This window comes from Indicator indicator, chromosome 13, assembly GCF_027791375.1.
Source record: "Indicator indicator isolate 239-I01 chromosome 13, UM_Iind_1.1, whole genome shotgun sequence".
Lineage (NCBI taxonomy): Eukaryota > Metazoa > Chordata > Aves > Piciformes > Indicatoridae > Indicator > Indicator indicator.
This window is the reverse complement of record NC_072022.1, coordinates 8,808,890-8,827,451: the sequence shown is the minus strand read 5'-3', so window position 1 is coordinate 8,827,451 and position 18,562 is coordinate 8,808,890. Positions and strand designations below refer to the sequence as shown.

At 49.1% G+C, this 18,562-nt stretch overlaps 1 non-coding gene across 1 annotated transcript; it reads left to right on the top strand.

Moving 5' to 3' along the window:
* Positions 1-4,905: 4,905 nt before the first annotated feature.
* Positions 4,906-4,979, top strand: TRNAN-GUU (transfer RNA asparagine (anticodon GUU)). The gene has a single exon. It is a non-coding gene; the product is annotated as a tRNA-Asn (tRNA).
* Positions 4,980-18,562: the final 13,583 nt, after the last annotated feature.

The window sequence follows — 18,562 nt, the reverse complement described above, 5'->3', positions numbered from 1 at the left end:
AATGACAAATCATAGAATCATAGAATGGTCTGAGGTGGAAGGTCGCCTTGAATATCTCAAGGGATGGGGTCCTGGGCAGCCTGTTGATGTGTTCCACTACCCTCATAGTAAAGAACTTGTACAAAGAGGGCTGATGGTTAAATGCCCAACTCAAGTGTATCCTTTCCTTTGCATCTGCAGCCAAATTTCTGCCTTGTCTTTGCTGCTATTGGCTTGGCTTCAAGACTTCATCTCTCTCTAGTTCAGGTGCACTTAGAATCATAGAATCATAGAATGGTCTGGATAGGAAGGGACCTCCAAAGGTCATCCAGTCCAACCCCTTCTGCAGTCAGCAGGGACATCCATCGGGTTGCCCAGAGCCTTGTTGAGCCTCACCTTGAACATCTCCAGGGATGGGGCCTCAACCACCTCCCTGGGCAACCTGTTCCAGTGTTCCACTACCCTCACAGGAAAGGACTTGTTCAAAGAGGGCTGGTGGTTAAATGCCCAACTCCTTTTCTTTGCATCTGCAGCCCAATCTCTGTCTTTGCTGCTATTGGCTTGAGACTCCCTCCCATGTGCAGCTTACCTGGCACACTCTGGGTCTAACACTCTGTTCAAGACTGACAGAGGACTTGCTGCAAAGTGACCTACCTCACCTCAGCTGCTGGAAAGTTCATTTGATTTAATCACTGTGAAAGTCTGGGCAGCTCTGTGCAGTGATTTGTTTCCACTTTCAGGATGTTTGTACTGACTTGCCCCGCAGGAAACTTGCTTAAGCAGGTGGAGTAAAGCAGTGTTTCCTCTGATTACAGCTGGCCTCAGGAGTCCTCTAATTCTCCTGGACCACATCTTCATTTCAGTTACACCAAAGTAAATGCTGCTGAGGACAAAGAAGCTGTAACACCAGCATAACACTGTGAGAGAAAAGAAGTCTTTTGCTTGATTTGATAGTTAATCCTTCACTCTCTGTTTATGTGTGCTTGTGTGTCACAGGATCACAGGATGTCAGGAGTTGGAAGGGATCACTGAGTCCCTAATCCCTTGCCAGAGCAAGACCATAGAATCCAGCACAGGTCACACAGGAATGTATCCAGATGGGTCTTGAAAGTCTCCAGAGAAGGAGACTCCACAACTTCTCTGGGGAGCCTCTTCCCCAGTGCTCTGTGTCCTTTCTCCTGTCCCCATGCAACAGGATCAGGATGCTGTTCCTGCTCTGAACCTTCCCCCTGCAGTTTGCCTTGCTGCTTGGGTTCCCTCTGGACCTTACTAGCAGTGGTACTTGGGGTACCCCTGCTGAACCCCCCCCCCAAAGATACTTTCTAAGTGGTATCAGTGGTTAAGTTTTCACTCAGTGGAAGCCAGCTTGAGGCAGCAGTCAGCCGTTTTGGGTCAGTGACAAGGAGCTAAGTGTCATGGATTAAAGGTTTTTGCATGGGTGTTAAGGAATGTGTTCATGACAGACCCCAGGCTAGTTTAGCCATCTGGACAACATCTTCTCCTGCATCTGTGGGTGGGGGTTTGTTCCATTATTTCTGTTGAGCCACATACCTCCCTCATCTGGAATATTTCCACTGATTGTAGTGAACTTGGGATTTTCGTCAGCACTAAAGAACATTTAGTTCATTTAGAACATTGTTCAGCACACTGTAAGGACTGCAAGGACTGCAGCAAAGCTGGGGCAGGCAAGAATATCCTTCACTGGAAATTTTGGGGACAGGTTTTGCAATCCTGTGCAATTCTGACCTAATCAGTGTGTAAAGTGGCCAGGAAACATGGCTAAACAAACCTGTGGGTGTGCAAAATGATCATGACTTCCATTTTACTGGGGCCAAGGGGAAGTATTGAACAGCATGCAAGGAGAAGTGTAATGCAGAGTGCATGTGTGGGGACAGAGCTGTATGAAGGGCAAGGGAAAATGAACCCTGCGCAGGTTTATGTTACCTGTGGGTCTAGCTGCCAACATTTTGGTGAATCTGTTGTTGCTACTGCAGCCATTTGGAGCCTTCAAAAAAAAAAAAGCATGAAGCTTGCTGTTTTTAAGAAAGCCTTTGGGTCAATTTCCTTGTTTCCCAGCTCTTTGGAGGGCAGCGCTTGTGGTTCATTGCAGGAGGGAAAGGAGCAAGAAACCCACACCTTGTCTTGAAGCAAGTGATGCTTGCAATGTTCACCTGCTCTCCAGACAGCTGCTGTGCCTCCCTGGGTGCCAGTTTCAGCACGGCTCTTTCCAATAATGCACATCTTATCCTGCCAACCCTGTAATCTGTGTTTGCCACTCAGATTTCATGTCCCTCCCTCTGCTGTGCTGAGGACTGACTGTGCATGGCAGGCAAGAAGTGTTCCCTCTTTCCCCTGCCTCAGAGGTGTGAGCTCTGTTGCCCAAGTGGAAGGGCAAGGGGATGTGGTAATGGCTCTGCAATTAGAAAGGGTGATCTGTCCTGGCAGCTCTTTCAGGTTTGCTTCCAAAATGTGTACAGTTATCATTTATGCTCCTTTAAACTCTTTCCTTTTCTCAGAAGAGCTCAGTGCATAGAAAGAGGATTTGGATTATCAGGCTGCTGGCACTGGCCTGCATTTTCCACTGTGTAGGGGTGGAATACAGTTTGGGTTTGTGCCTCTCCTAATTTGTTTACCTTTACCCCTTCTCTCTTTCTGCTTCCACCTCTAATAAGATGTTGGATTCCTCTTGTGATAGTAAACATTTTAGCATTTTTAGGTGAGCAATTAAGTAATTTCTGCAATTCCTCTGAAAACCTTAAGATTGAAAGTTTGATCCCAAGTATGAAGACCACAGTGAAACGACCAAGATATGTTAGTGCTTGGGTGGCTCAGAGCACTCAGAAGACACCAAATTTGGGCCTTTGCTACTGGAACAAGAGCTCTGAAAATGTCAGATCTAATCCTTAACCCAGAGGTGTCACAGCTGTCAGTCTGAACTGACCTGTGTGCAGATGGGGAAATGCTCAGCATACAGTGTGATGTCACACCTTCAATGACAGATCCCAGGTTCACAGGGTGTTAGGGGTTGGAGGGGACTTCTGAAGATCTTCCATTCCAACCCCCCTGCCACAGCAGGACCATAGAATCCAGCACAGCTCACACAGGAACACATCCAGATGGGGCTGGAAAGTCTCCAGAGAAGGAGACTCCACAACCTCTCTGGGCAGCCTGTGCCAGTGCTCTGGGACCCTCCCAGTGAAGAAGTTCCTCCTCATGGTGAGGTGGAACCTCCTGTGCTGTAGTTTATATCCATTGCTCCTTGTCCTATCCCAGGGTGCAACTGAGCAGAGCCTGTCCCCTCCCTCTTGACACTCAGCTCTCAGATATTTATAAACATTGATTAGAACCCCTCTCACTCTTCTCCAGATAACTAGCCCCAGGTCTCAGCCTTTCCTCATCAGGCAGTGCTCCAGTCCCTTCATCATCCTCGTAGCCCTCTGTTGGACTCTCTGAAGAGAACTCTGTCCCTCATGAACTGGGGATCCCAGAACTGGATGCAGTAGCCCAGAACTGGATGCAATAGTACCAGTAGAGGACAGGTAGCACCAATATAATTTCTCTGTTGCTGCTATCTCTAGTGTGCTGCAAGCCCAGCACTATTTCTCTTCAGTGTTTCTGTAGCCTTCAGAACAGAATGTGACTCAATAGAACTGGACAGGAGCAGGATATCTCTGGCTTGACCTGTTTTGTGGAGCATCACACAAAGATTTGCTTCAGCCCCTCTCAGCTTGAACAGCTGTGGGTTTGAGTTTGCTCCTCATTTAGACTGCTGAGTCAGGTGTTGCAGTTTGGAATTCTACAGTATGGACTCAAATCTAGCCCCAAGGTACAGCAAGCAGCAGTGCTCCCCTTTTCATAACCAACTGATGGCTCCCCTGGGAAATGAGGGTAGGGAGAGGGGGTCGGGAAGCTTTGCAGAAGGACCTGGACAGGTTAGATTGATGAACCAAGGCTGATTGTAGGAAGTTCAACAAGGCCAAGTGCCAGGTCCTCCACCTGGGTCACAACAACCCCTTGGGGAGCTACAGACCTGGGGATGTGTGGTTGAAGAGCCACAACTAGGAGAGGCACCTGGGGGTTCTGGTTGATAGTTGACTGAACATGAGCCAGCAGAGTGCCTAGGGGGGGGAAGAGAGCCAATGGCATCCTGGCTTGTACCAGAAACACAGTGACCAGCAGGGACAGGGAGGTGACCATCCCCCTGTGCTCAGCACTGCTGAGCCCACACCTCCAGTGCTGTGTTCAGTTCTGGGCCTCTCACTACAGGACGACATTGAGGTGCTGGAGCCTGTCCAGAGAAGGGCAACGAGGTTGGAGAAGGGCCTGGAGCACCTGGGCTGTGAGGAGGGGCTGAGGGAGCTGGGGGTGTTGAGTCTGGAGAAGAGGAGGCTGAGGGCAGACCTCATTGCTCTCCACAACTCCCTGAAGGGAGGTTGGAGCGAGGAGGGGGCAGCCTCTTCTCCCTGGTGTCAAGAGACAGGAGCAGAGGAAATTATTTCAGGCTGCACCAGGGGAGGTTCAGGCTGGATGCTAGGAAATATTTCTCCCCTGGAAGGGTTCTCAACCATTGGAATGGTCTGCCCAGGGCAGTGGTGGAGTCACCATCCCTGGAGGTATTTAAGCAGAGTGTGGATTTGGCACTCAGGGACATGGTTTGGTGTTGACCCTTCAGTGCTGGGTGGAGGGTTGGACTGGATGATCTGGGAGGTCTCTTCCAACCGGATGTTTTCTGTGATTCTGAGGCTTCTTGTTTCTTGAACCGCTGTTCATGTCTTGCAAAAGGCCACCTTGGTTTGTATTTCTGCTCTCTTTTTTTATTTGCGGGTGGGGTTTATATTTCTGCTACTTGCAGTCAATGTTTCTAGGAAGGGGGTTTGTGTTTTGGGAAGGAAAATGCTTTGTTCTGAAGGCAGCTGGAGCCGTGGTGTCTCTGTGGCGCAATGGGTCAGCGCGTTCGGCTGTTAACCGAAAGGTTGGTGGTTCAAGCCCACCCAGGGACGAGTTGTTCCCCAGCCCAGGCTGTGCTCTGGCGCTGGGCTTCGTAGGGTTTTGGCCACATGGAGTGGTTTGGAATGGGACAGAGTTCGTTTTCTTCACAGTAGCCAGGAGAGGCTGAGTTTTGGAGTTGTGCTAGAAACAGTCCTGATAGCTCCAGGGATGTGTTCAATACTGCTGGCCAGAGCTGTACTGGGGGTACTGGTTGAGAGCAGCTGAACAGGAGCCAGCAGTGTGCCCAGGTGACCAAGAAGGCCAATGGCATCCTGGCCTGGATCAGCAATAGTGTGGCCAGCAGGAGCAGGGAAGTCATCCTGCCCTGTGCTCAGCTCTGGTTAGGCCACACCTTGAGTGCTGTGTCCAGTTCTGTGATGGTTTGATGGGGCTCCTCAATTTAAGGACATTGAGATACTTGAACGTGTCCAGAGAAGGGCAGCAAGGCTGGGGAGAGGTCTGGAGCACAGCCCTGTGAGGAGAGGCTGAGGGAGCTGGGGGTGTTCAGCCTGGAGAAGAGGAGGCTCAGGGGAGACCTCATTGCTGTCTACAACTACCTGAAGGGAGGTTGTAGCCAGGAGGGGGTTGGTCTCTTCTCCCAGGCACCCAGAAGCAGAACAAGAGGACACAGTCTCAAGCTGCGCCAGGGGGAAGTTTAGGCTTGAGGTGAGGAGAAAGTTCTTCACAGAAGGAGTAATTGGCCATGGGATGTGCTGCCCAGGGAGGTGGTGGAGTCCCCGTCCCTGAAGGTGTTAAAAAAAAGTTTGGATGTGGCACTTGGAGCCATGGTTTAGTTGTCAGGAGGTGTTAGGGATTAGGTAATAGGTTGGACTTGATGATCTCTGAGGTCTTTTCCAACCTGGTGGATTCTGTGATTCTGTGAAGTCGCATGGAGCCAGGGCCTTTTCTGCTTCCCACAGCATCCCACCAGCAAATGGGATGGGGGTGCATAAAAAGTTAGGAGGGGACACAGCTGGGACAGTTTAGGAACAGGTTCTTTAGCATGAGGATGATGAAACCCTGGAACAGGTTGCCAAGAGAGATGGTTGAGGCCCCATCAATGGAGGTATTCAAGGTGAGGCTGGACAGGACTCCGGGCAACCTGATCTAGTTGAGGATGTCCCTGCTGAGTGCAGAGAGGGTTGGACTGGCTGACCTGTGGAGGTCCCTTCCAACCCAAACCATTCTATGATTCCATGATTCTATGATTCTGTGGTTTGTAATTCTATGATTCCATGATTCTGTGTTTCCATGATTCTATGATTCCATGACAGTTGACCCCAACCAAACAAGGGGATATTCCATACCATATGATACCATGCTCAGTGTGTAAAGCTGGGGGAAGAGGAAGGAAGGGGAGCACGTTCAGAGTGATGGAGTTTGTCTTCCCAAGTGTATGTTACATATGATGGAGCCCTGCTCCATCATATGGAGAGGGTTGAACCTGCCTGCCCATGGGAAGTGCTGAATGAATTCCTTGTTTTGCTCTGCTTGTGTGCACAGCTTGTGCTTTCCCTGTCAGGCTGTCTTTATCTCAACTCACAAATGTTCTCAACTCTACTCTTACAATTCTCTCCTCTCATCCCAGCTCAGGAGGTGTGAGTGAGTGGCTGTGTGGGGCTCAGCTGCTGGCTGGAGTTAAACCATGACACCACTCAAGCCTGTCTGTGGTAGAGTGTGATGTACTTCTGCTGGCAGTTCCTAGCACGGAGGAGAAAAGGGTTGCTGCCTGTACCCCTGCAGTGAGCCCAGGGCTTGGAAGTGGGGAGGCAGTGGAGGTAACCTACATATGAAATGAGCAGGCATGCCAACGAGTCCTTTTCCAGAGCAATCAACAGAAACCACGCTGCTTCTACTGCTGTTTTGCTCTAAAAGAAATACTAAGGTAAAACTAGAGTAATTTAGAAATAACTCTCTTCCCCTACTTAGCTCTTGTGGCAGCAAAAGGCTCACAGCAGAGCCAGTCCACGAGCCAAGGTTATTTCTAAACCACTTCTAATTCGTGGAAACCAATTTGCCAAATTTCGAGTGGTTTGGGAAGAAGAAAAGTCACTTAACAAATCATTGTCTACTGCAGGAAAAGCAATTGTCATGCACCCAGAGCACAAAAACACAATCTGGGGCTTTTTTTTTTTCCTTCCAGTTTATCAAGTCATGTGAAAAATTAGAGGGATACCAAATAACATCATTCCAACACAGCTGAGCAGCTCGAGCTCCACTTGCATGGTGATTATCCTCTCAGTTTACACAGATCTTTGTGCTCCTGTGGTGCTTTAGTAACATCATTTCAAACCCCTGACATCTGGGGAACGTGAGGAGCAGCAAATACTCACAGCACCTATAGTCATCAGTCACTGTCAGCTCTGGCTGGGGGTTTCTCTGCTTTCTAACCATGTGGCTGTATGCTTAGCTTGAACTCCGTTTTCTGGTGCTGCCTGTTTCTCATAGCCCCCAGAAAACAACCTGGAGGGTCTCTGGTTGGTATGCCCAGCTGCCTGAAGCTGCAAGAGCCTACACAGACAATAGGCAAAGGTTTGCAGTTGAGTGTTAAATGATGTCCATTAACCCTGGCTGCTCCCCAGGGTGATCCTGGTGAGGTTGAGCTATTTGTGTGGCAGCAGAAGGAGTGACCTGACTGAGATGGAGAGAAGGCTGGGGAGAGGGAAATCACTGAATATTAGAAGTCAGCCCTTGGTCTGAGGAACTTGCAGGACCAGGTGGTAAGAAGGGACGAAAGAAGGGCAGGATTGAGGTGCTTCAGGTATTGGTTGTGTGTGATGAATGCCTTGAAGATGTATCTGATTTTTCTCCCTGGTCAGTCTGTGCAGCCAGGCTTTGATTCTGTCCCTACTGGTGCCAATCACAGACAGCCCCACTGACTTCAGTGCAACAATAGTTCCCTCTGCTAGCAGGGCTACAGACCTGAGAGCAGTTATTCCACTCAGACCCACGTCTGGGATGGGAAGATTAGGCCAGACTGGTAGCTGGTGGAGGTTTCTGGATGTTGTCTCTCTGTTTGTTCTGATGAGAAACAAACGAATCTCTCAGAGAGAGAGGCACTCCCTGCTCCTGTCAGCAGTGGAGGGCTCTGAGCATTTTGTAGGAGCAAAACTCACACCAGTGGCATTGCTCTGTGCAACCAGTGTCATACTGCTCAACAGCCTGGCAGCTCCCAGCTCTATGACATAGAATCACACAATTAGAATCATAGAATTGTTAGGGTTGGAAGGGACCTCAAGGATCATCTCATTCCAACCCTCCCTGCACACTAGATCAGGTTGCTCAGAGCCACATCCATCCTGGCCTTAAAGACCTCCAGGGATGGGGCTTCTACCACCTCTCTGGGCAACCTGTCTCAGTGTCTCACCACCCTCATGGTGAAGAATTTCTTCCTAACATCAAATCTGAACCTACCACTGAATGTCACCACTGAGGGCAGGGTTTCTGCCCCACAGGGTGGGCAGAACTGAGCTATCTGTGGCAGTGTGCAGGGTCTGATTCTTTTTTAGCAGCAGCCTCAGTGACTCACTTCGTTTTTGTGCATGTGTTCAAAATGTTCATTGTGTTATTTCCCATGCACTGTTATTATTTGTAGTGTTGTTGTGATTTTAACCAAAAAACCCCAGTCAGTCACAGAATCACAGAACGTTAGGGGTTGGAAGGGACCTCGAAAGATCATCCAGTCCAACCCCCCTGCCAGAGCAGGCTCACCTGGGACAGGTCACACAGGAACATATCCAGGTGGGTTTTGAATGTCTCCAAAGAAGGAAACTCCACAACCTCTCTGGGAAGCCTGATCCAGGGCTCCAGCACCCTCACAGTGAAAAAACTTTTCCTTCTGTTCACATGGAACCTCCTCTGCTCCAGCTTGCACCCATTGCCCCTTGGCCTATCATTGGACATCCCTGAGCAGAGCCTGGCTCCATCCTCCTGACACTGCCCTGCACTTCTTTATCAACATGAATGAGGTCACCCCTCAGGCTCCTCCAAGCTCAAGAGCCCCCCAGCTCCCTCAGCCTGTCCTCAGCAGGGAGATGTTTCACTGCCTTCAGCATTCTTGTGGCTCTGTGCTGGACTCTTTCAAGCAGTTCCCTCTCCTTGACAGTCTCCTCTTCTATGTTTGCTTTAAGCACATCTGATGTGCAAGGCACCAAAAGCTTCACAGTGCCTTTTTTTTCCTCCCAAAGACAACAAGGACTTTGCTATGACAAAGCTGGCCTGTGGGGAGTGAGGTGCTTGCAAAATGTCCCAACTTCTGTGACATGAAGCAGTTCAGTAGCCCAGTTCCAGATCCTCTCCTCTTTGGAGACTGGAGTTGTGTGCTTGATCTGGGGCTGCAAGACAGGGCCTGGAGTGCTTGGTCAGTATGATCTGCTCTCTTCCATTCCACTGCTGCATTGGTTTTAAATATATTTTGGACACCCTAATAAAATCCCAATAAGAAATTCCTGAAAGAACATCAGAAAAGCCATCCACAGTATTTAAATCACTACATTAATGGGGCTGAGAGATTGCAAATCCTTTTCAGATGCTGTCAGCATCTTTTGTTGTTTTTGTTTTTTTTTTTTTTCACTTTTTTCCTTGTCTATGTCCTCCCATGACCATTGCTTGGAGAGCCATGTGCACACTCGAAGGATTTGCTTTGAGGGGAGGGCTCAAATATCAAAAAGCTGACCATAAAGCCCAGCACATCATTTTCAGAAGCAGAACATTATTGTAACTCTGCTGACAAACTCCTTTTGAGGGCAGCAGCACGGTCCAGCACCAGTTTAGATTTGTCTCGAAGCTGCACGTAACCAAAGTAAATATGTGGTTGCATAAGAGACTCTGCTAGGTTCTTGCTCCTGGCTTCCAAGTGTAATTGTAAAGTAAGCATAAATCCAGTGTCTTGTGGAGGTAGAGGGCCAGCTTCCTCCCCCATGAGATCCAGATTCACACCTGGGTTTGGCCTCTCTTCTAAAGTCCTTGTGAAGGCCTTCTGTGGAGATGAAGGCAAAGGGGCAGGTAGAGGGAAGCACTGAATAGGCTCTGGAGAGCAGACATGTCTCAGGGTGGGGGCAGTGTGTGGGTTTTGGACATAGCCCAGCTTGGTGTGAGTTAGTGAGGGCCAGAGGATTACATTGCTCCCATGAATCAATAATGATTTATGCAGCTTCCCCAGCATGCCAGCAGCAGTGCCTATAGTTACAGTGACTTCATGCTGCAAGCTTGCTTTCTGCTGCATATGAGCAGGGGAAGAGTTATGCTGAGAAGCTGTGACAAGCTTGCACTTTTAGAGCTAGGCTTTGAAACTTGGCAGGGGATAATTGCACTTCTTTGCTTCTGAAGGTGTTGTGAAAACACATGAATCATTGTTTATTTCCAAATTGCTTGGACACTTGAGCCTCAAGTGGGACAGAGAAACCCAGGAAGCAATCCAGTTTGCTGCAGAGCAGAGATCCTCATGAAAGACAGACCTTGGCCTGCAGAGGGGAAGGATCTGTGTGTATGGCTGGCATAATGCAGAGAACAACAAGAAAATTCACAGCAAGAATCAGCAGGCAATGTTAAGACCCTGAGTTTTCTAAAGTTGGCAACCTCTGGGTTTTAAGCCAGCAGAAGTTGTTCAGTTCCATGTAGGAGGGAATGGAGGATGTCCACTGTCCTCTGTTTCCTATGGGAAGAAAATTAGAGATTGTCCCTGGCTTCTTGGTTAGGATACAGCAGGCACAGAGGGGAAAAGGAAAAAAAAAAAGGGCTTTTTCCATGTCATAATGTTCTGAACAGGACTGATAGCCCTGCTCCCAGGATGCTCTACAGTGCTCAGTGTTCTGTCTCAGTCCCTAGCCCTACAGTGTAGTAGAACAATGTGAGTGTGTGTGGCATGGTGCAAATGTGTGTGTAATGGTTTAAATGTCTGTATGGGTATCACAGTATCACAGCACGTTAGAGGTTGGAAGGGACCTCCAGAGATCATCAGGTCCAACCCCCCTGCCAGAGCAGCATCACCCAGGGGAGTCTGCACAGGAATGCATCCAGGTGGGGTTGGAAAGTCTCCAGAGAAGGAGACTCCACAAACCCCCTGGGCAGCCTGTTCCAGGGCTCTGTCACCCTCACTATAAAGAAGTTTCTCCTCATGTTGAGCTGAAATCTTCTATGTTCAAGCTTGAACCTGGTGTTCCTTGTCTTATTAGTGCACACCACTGAAAAGAGCTTGGTCCCCTCCACTTGACACCCACCTCTCAGATATTGATAGACATTGATCAGATCCCTCTCAGTCTTCTCCAGACTAAACAGCCCCAGGGCTCTCAGGCTCTCCTCACAGGGAGATGCTCAAGTCCCCTAATCACCCTCCTGGCTCTCTGTTGGATTCTCTCCAGCAGGTCTCTGTCTCTCTTCAACTGGGGAGCCCCAAACTGGACACAGTACTGCAGGGGTATGTCATGGTTTAAATGTGTATGTGATGGTTTAAATGTGTGTATGGGTGTGGCATGGTTTAACCCCATGCACTAACCAAACCCCACACCAATCACTCATTCACTCCTTGTGAGTTAGGCTGGGGGAGAGAATAAGAGCAATAAAAGTAGCAGCACTTGTGAGTTGAAGTCAAGACAGCTTAATAGGTAAAGCACAAGCTGTGCACACAAGGAACTAATTCAGCAGTTCCCATGGGCAGGCAGGTTCAACCCTCTCCAGGAGAGCAGGGCTCCATCATATGTAACACACACTTGGGAAGACAAACTCCATCACTCTGAACGTGCTCCCCTTCCTTCCTCTTCCCTCAGCTTTACACACTGAGCATGGTGTCATATAGTATGGAATATCCCCTTGTTTGGTTGGGGTCATGGAATCATAGAATCATGGAATCATAGAATCCATAGAGTCACAGAATCATAGAAGGGTTGGAAGGCACCTCCAAAGCTCATCCAGTCCACGCCCCCCTGCAGTCAGCAGGGACATCCTCAACTAGATCAGGTTGCCCAGAGCCCTGTTGAGCCTCAGCTTGAATACCTCCATTGATGGGGTCTCAACCACCTCCCTGGGCAACCTGTTCCAGTGTTCCATCAACCTCATGGTAAAGAATTTGCTCCTAAACTGTCCCAGCTGTGTCCCCTCCCAACTTGGAGAATCCCTCCTTATGCAGGCAAGCCACTGCATCCAGCCAGCCTGCCAGAAAAGAAGATGAAAAATGGCTGAATTCCACCTAGCAGTATTTCCAGCTGGGGGAAAAAAAAAAAAAAAAAAAAAAAAAAGAGGATTTGTCTGGGGAAACCTGGCCATGAGCTATTCCTGCCTCCATGATCTTGTGCTAAGTCTCTGTGTAGAACCACTTTTCCTTAAATAAGTATTCATCTAATCAAGCCAGGCCTCTGCACACCAGAAACAGTGTATTCATCACTTGATTCTCTGTTGGGTTACTTGCGTCACTCTTTATATTCCTTCCTTTAAAAATTCTTAGCTGTTCCAGTCAAGAGGAAGAGAGTGCAGAGCTGTGTTTATGCCTAAAGGCTTGCTGCTGGTGTCACCTCAGCACAGCCAGCTCCTCTGGGCACAACCAATTCATGCAGCAGTGCCACTGGGTTAGTTTGTGCACATTGCTGGAGAAAAATGAGCTGGAACAAAAGAGAGTTTAGCCTTGGAGTTATTTCCTCTGCTTATTAGCATGACTGTGGCATATGGTTATCTATCTACATCTTTCACTCCTCTCTGCAGTACCATGACTGTGAAACTGTAGAATCATAGAATGGTCTGGGGTGGAAGGGGCCTCCAGAGGTCATCCAGTCCAATCCCTTCTGCAGTCAGCAGGGACATCCCCAACTAGATCAGGTTGCCCACAGCCCTCTCCAGCCTCACCTTCAATATCTCCAGGGATAGGGCCTCAACCACCTCCCTGGGCAACTTGTTCCAGTGTTTCATCATCCTCATGGTAAAGAACCTGTTCCTAAACTGTCCCAGCTGTGTCCTCTCCCAACTTTTTATGCACCCCCATCCCATTTGCTGGTGGGATGCTGTGGGAAGCAGACTCCATGAATGATGCTGCAAGTTGGGTGTCCTCCCAGGCAAGAGAGGGAAGCTGGCAATCGATGCTCAGTAATTTCCTCCTGTATATGGATCTGGCTTCCTCCTGCTGCATGCAGAGTGCTTGGTCTGGTCAGGTAACTCATTTGCAGCAAACCCAGATCAGCTCTTCCCACCATGAGGCCACCTCTAGAGGGCGGTGAGCGACTGGTGAATGCTTGTGCTGGAGTTGAAGGTGGTTGCTGGAATTTCCTGGGTGAATCCAGTTGCGATGCTGCAGCTGCTTAGCAAAGCAAAAAAAACTTAGCTGCAGAAAGGTGCAGTCCTGGTGGGCAGGATGCCCATGAGGCAGCAATGTGCCTTTGTGGCCAAGAAGGCCAAGGGCCTCCTGGGGTGGATTAGAAGGGGAGTGGGTAGTAGGACGAAGGAGATTCTCCTCCCCCTCTACTCTGCCCTGGTGAGGCCACATCTGGAATATTGTGTCTCATTCTGGGCCCCTCAGTTCAAAAAGGACCTCAGGGAGCTGCTTGAGAGAGTCCAGCACAGAGCCATGGAGATGCTGCAGGCAGTGGAACACCTCCCTGCTGAGGACAGGCTGAGGGAGCTGGGGGTCTGCAGCTTGGAGCAGAGGAGCCTGAGAGGTGACCTCATTCATGTTGATAAAGATGTGCAGGGCAGTGTCAGGAAGACAGAACCAGGCTCTGCTCAGGGATGTCCAATGATAGGCCAAGGAGCAATGGGTGTAAGCTGGAGCAGAGGAGGTTCCATGTGAACATGAGGAAAAACTTTTTCACTGTGAGGGTGACAGAGCCCTGGAACAGGCTGCCTAGGAAAGTTGTGGAGTCTCCTTCTCTGGAGACATTCAAAACCTGCTTGGACATGTTCCTATGCAACCTGCTCCAGGTGATCCTGCTCTGGCAGGTGAGTTGGACCCAGGAATAGGGGGGCAGCACCTTCCTTATTTGGCATCACTTGATGCAGGAATTACTCCTAAGGAGAAAAAGTTGGCCAGCCCCAGCTTTCACATGACTTCATCTTCTTCTACCTGTGATAAGCCAAGGAACAATGGTTTCAAACTAGAACAGAGAAGATTTCAGCTCAACATGAGGAGAAACTTCTTTCCAGTGAGGGTGACAGAGCCCTGGAGCAGGCTGCCCAGGGGGGTTGTGGAGTCTCCTTCTCTGGAGACTTTCCATACCCACCTGGATGCATTCCTGTGCAGACTCCCCTAAATGATGCTGCTCTGGCAGGGGGGTTGGACCTGATGATCTCTGGAGGTCCCTTCCAACCTCTGATATACTGTGAGACTGTGATGCTACAGATTTTTCAGCCAATATATGAGGGAAATTCAGAAGCCAAGCTGATTCTCACCTGTTTTTATACAGACATACAGAGCCAAAGGGCAGATGGCTCAGTGTAAGGCAGACCTATGGAATGAGACCCTACATCAGCCCTGGCCAGACTGATCTAGTGTGAGGTGTCCCTGCCCATGGCAGGAGGGTTGGAACTGGATGATCCCTGTGGTCTCTTCCCACCCTGACTGATTCTATGATTCTATGATTAAGAATGAGGCTGGTGAGACCTCACCTGGAGTACAGAGTCCAGGTCTGGAGCCCTCAATATAGGAAGGACATGGAGCTGATGGAGCAGGTCCAGAGGAGGGCCACCAGAATGCTCAGGGGGTTGGAGCAGCTCTGCTACAAGGACAGGCTGAGGGAGCTGGGGGTGTTCAGCATGGAGAAGAGAAGGCTCCAGGGAGACCTCAGAGCAGCCTGCCAGGACCTGAAGGGGGCTACAAGAAGGCTGCAGAGAGACTGTTTGCAAAGGCCTGCAGGGACAGGATGAGAGGCAATGGCTTCAAACTAGAGCAGAGCAGATTTAGATTGGACGTTAGGAACAAGTTCTGCACCATGAGGGTAGTGGAACACTGGAACAGGTTGCCCAGGGAGGTGTCTGGGGCCCCATCCCTGGAGAATGTATCAAGCCAGATACCTTTACTCCATGCTTCTTCAAATCAACAGATCCTGAGGATGAATCTGCTGCTTCTGGACCCCACATTCTTCAGGTTGATTTAGAAGTGACAAATGAGCAACTTTGCTTGAAGAATCAGTGGTCAGTGGAAAGGGTGACAGAATTTGAAGAGGCTGGAGGGTAGAACTTCCATGGGACAACTTAATGACAGAAGGAGGAGACTTATAGAATCATAGAATGGTTTGGGTTGGATGGGACCTCTAAAAGTCATCTAGTCCAACCCTCCTGCAGTCAGCAGATCCACTAGATCATGTGGTTCAGAGCCTTGTTGAGTCTCACCTTGAATATCTCCAGGGATGGGGCCTCAACTACCTCCCTGGGAAACCTCTTCCAGTGTTCCACCACCCTCATGGTGCAGAACTTGTTCCTAACATCCAGGTGGGATGCTGAAGGAGCTGGGGGTGTTCATTCTGGAGAACAGGAGGCTGAGGGGAGACCTCATTGTGGTCCCTGAAGGGAGGTTGGAGTGAGGAGGGGGCAGCCTCTTCTCCTTGGTGGCAAGTGACAGCACCAGAGGAAATGGTTTCAAGCTGAACCAGGGGAGGTTCAGGCTGGATGCTAGGAAATATTTCTTCACAGAGAGGGTTTTCAAACATTGGAATGTTCTGCCCAGGGTAGTGGTGGAGTCACCATCCCCGGAGGTATTTAAGCAGCCTGTGGAGCTGGTGCTTAGAGACATGGTTTGGTGTTGACCCTTCAGTGCTGGGTGGAGGGTTGGACTGGATGATCTGGGAGGTCTCTTCCAAGTGGATTTATTCTGTGTAATTCTGTGTGTGTGAAGCCTTGCTAGTCCTGCTTTCTGAATAAGGACTTACCTACTAAGGAAAACATTGAGCTGGCTCAACTGATTCACAGAGTGGTGTTGAAAGAACGACAGGAATCACACGTGAGAGCATGAGGCAGCAGGGAGGGGGCAGCAAAAAAACCTTCATGTCTGGTGTCTTGGGTTTCTACAATTTTCTTTTCATCTTTGGGTCTTCATAGTTGAGGAAAATTCACATTCTGTTGGCTTATTCATTCCTTCCAAACCCTTGGTCGCTCTAACTTCATTCTACTGTAAGTCTGATTGAACCACAGTCATGTTGAGGATGTCTGTTCCTTGGACACTCAATAAGCACAATCTACCTTTTTCATTCTCTGGGAAGCTTCTGTCCCCAGAAGGTGACAAAAAGGTATCTCTAAGTTGTTGCTAAACCAAAGTCAATTTAGAGCAAGAAATGAAATGCTCCAACACTCTATTCTTTTTTTTTTGTTTAATTTCCTATTGTTTGGGGGTATTTCTTTTTCCTTAGTGTTTTGGGATAGAAGAGCAGACAGTGAGATGGATTAGGAACAAAATAGAGTCCCAAGAGTGGTGGTCAATGGTGCCAAGTCCAGCTAGAGAGCTGTAACTAGTGGAGTCCCCTAGGGATCAGTGCTGGGGCCAGTCCTGTTTAACATCTTCATCTGGAGAAGAGGGGACTGAGAAGGGATTTAATAAATGTTTATCAATAGCTGAGGGCTGGGGGTCAAGAGGGAGGCGACAGGCTCTGCTCAGTTGCACCCTGGGATAGGACAAGGGGCAATGGATGGAAACTCCAGCACAGGACACCTCAACATGAGCAGGAAATTCTTCCCTGGGAGGGTCCCAGAGCACTGGCACAGGCTGCCCAGAGAGGTTGTGGAGTCTCCTTCTCTGGAGACTTTCAAGCCCCGTCTGGATGTGTTCCTGTGTGAGCTGTGCTGAATTCTATGGTCCTGCTGTGGCAGGGGCATTGGACTGGAAGATCTCCAGAAGTCCCTTCCAACCCCTAACATCCTGTGAGTCTGTGAGCCTGGGAGGAGGGTTTTTTGTTTTGGTTTTGGTTTTTTTTTTTGTTTGTTTGTTTGTTCTTTTTGTTGTTTTGTTTTGTGGAGGTTTGGGTTTGTTTGGTTTGGTTTGGGGCTTTTGTTTGTGTTTTCTTGTTTGCTTGGTATTTTTTGGGGGGGTGTTTGTTTGCTTTTTTGTTTTATTTTGTTTTGTTCAGAAAAAAAAAAAACACCCTGTGCTGCTAACATTTGTCCTATTCTGAGGTCAGTAGCAGCCCATGGAAATGGTTAATTACTCAGAGCTGAGTCTTTCACACCTCCCAGAGAGAGGTGGTGACAGAAAGGGGGGCAGCAGCATCCCTTTCTGAAATCTTTGGGATTGTATGCCTCAGTAGGAAGAGCACAGTGATAAACTTGTTTTGAGATGGAAAAAGTGCTTCTTCCTTCTCCAAAAGGCAGAGCCACACAATAGGTCCAAGTCATACAAAAGTGGCTGGAGCTTTGTTACAGGATCACCAATCAGTGGAGAGCCTAAAGGCAAACTTTAGTGTCAGGTCTTAGACATCCTCTTGGAGTCAAAGGTGACAACATGGTTGCATTTCTCCTCCTGCTTCTTCTGTAGCCCTCTGTCTCACTCACACTTGTGAGGGGCTAAGGCTCAACTGCCTGAGTCTCAGCCATCCTCCAGGCTTCACCTTGTCTGGTGAAGGAGAGGGCTGGAGCACCTCTCCTGTGAGGACAGACTGAGAGAGTTGGGGTTGTTCAGGTTGGAGAAGAGAAGGCTCCCAGGAGAGCTTATTGTGGCCTTCCAATCCCTAAAGGGGGCTCCAAGAAAGCTGGGGAGGGACTTTTTAGGGTGTTGGGTAGTGATAGGACTGGGAGGAATGGATCCAAGCTAGAGGAGGTTGGATTTAGATTAGATATTAGGAAGAAGTTCTTCCCCATGAGGGTGGTGAGAGACTGGCACAGGTTGCCCAGGGAGGTGGTGGAAGCCTCATCCCTGGAGGTTTTTGCAGCCAGGCTGGGTATGGCTGTGAGCAACCTGCTGTAGTGTGAGGTGTCCCTGCCCATGGCAGGGGGGTTGGAACTGGCTGATCCTTGAGGTCCCTTCCAACCCTGACAGTTCTGTGATTCTGTACTGAAATACTGATGTTACCAGCACTCAGCTGCCATCAGCTTACTCACAGTGGCACAGCCTGTGTCTCCTACCAGCTTCATCAACACCAAACATGGTGACAGGATGGAGATCCTTGTAAGAGCTTGAGATAGGACCTGTGAAATCTCCCAAGAGGAGTGAATGCCTGTGACTCACACAAAGGCTAAAAAAAAAAAAAAAAGAGAGAGAAAGAACTGGAATGCCCAAAACTGCAGTAGCTGATCTAATACATCAGAAAAAACAAAAGGAAACAAAAGTCTCTGTCTCTGGAGACATTCAAACCCCACCTGGGTGTGTTCCTCTGTGTGACCTACTCTAGATGATCCTGCTCTGGCAGAGGGGTCAGATTGGATGATCTTGTGAGGTCCCTTCCAACCCCTAATGTTCTGTGATTCAGTGTGCCTGTGATCAGCAACACCTCATGTTCTCAGCTAACAAGGGTACCCCAGAACCATATCTTGTCCTTACATCATGGCTCTCTTTGTTGTTATTTTTTTCCTGAGATCCTCCTCATGTGTTTCACACACATCAGCCAAGAACTGCTGGGTCCAGCAAGGAGGCACCATCTGAATGCAGGCAACAGTGTAAAAATGCAGCGAGGTCCAGTTCTCCAGCAGCAGT